General features: G+C 51.0%; 1 pseudogene; it reads left to right on the forward strand.

Moving 5' to 3' along the window:
* On the forward strand, window positions 1-142 carry LOC112488197 (uncharacterized; annotated as a pseudogene).
* The last annotated feature ends 289 nt before the right edge of the window (window positions 143-431 follow it).

Genomic DNA, 431 nt, shown 5'->3' on the forward strand with positions numbered 1-431 from the left:
GTACTTACCTGGGAGGGGAGACACCATGATCACGAAGATGGTTCCCCCATTGCACTCCGGCTGTCTGACCCCTGTGAATTCCCCAAATGTGGGAATGTCAACTGCATAATTTCTGGGTGTGGGGGACGGCGTTTGGGCTGGGATGGGGCAGTGGTGACTTAGTGGTTAAGGAAGCGGACTTGGGTCCGGAAGGTTCGAGTCCAAGTTACCAATGAGGTGCTCTGAGCATGGCTCCGTCCCCACTTACTGCTCCCCTTTAAACTGCCCACTGTTCACTTTGGTGATGGGTTAAAAGCAGAGGTCACATTTGGTTGTGGGCAGTGGTGTGCTGTGTCACAATGACAAGGAGTTCACTTTCCTTTCTTTCCAGAGAGACATCTAGACACTGAGCGGCTGCTGATATACACTAGCTTATTGAGTATTTATGTGTG

This window comes from Cynoglossus semilaevis, chromosome 1 (genome assembly GCF_000523025.1).
Source record: "Cynoglossus semilaevis isolate Cse_v1.0 chromosome 1, Cse_v1.0, whole genome shotgun sequence".
Classification (NCBI taxonomy): Eukaryota; Metazoa; Chordata; class Actinopteri; order Pleuronectiformes; family Cynoglossidae; genus Cynoglossus; species Cynoglossus semilaevis.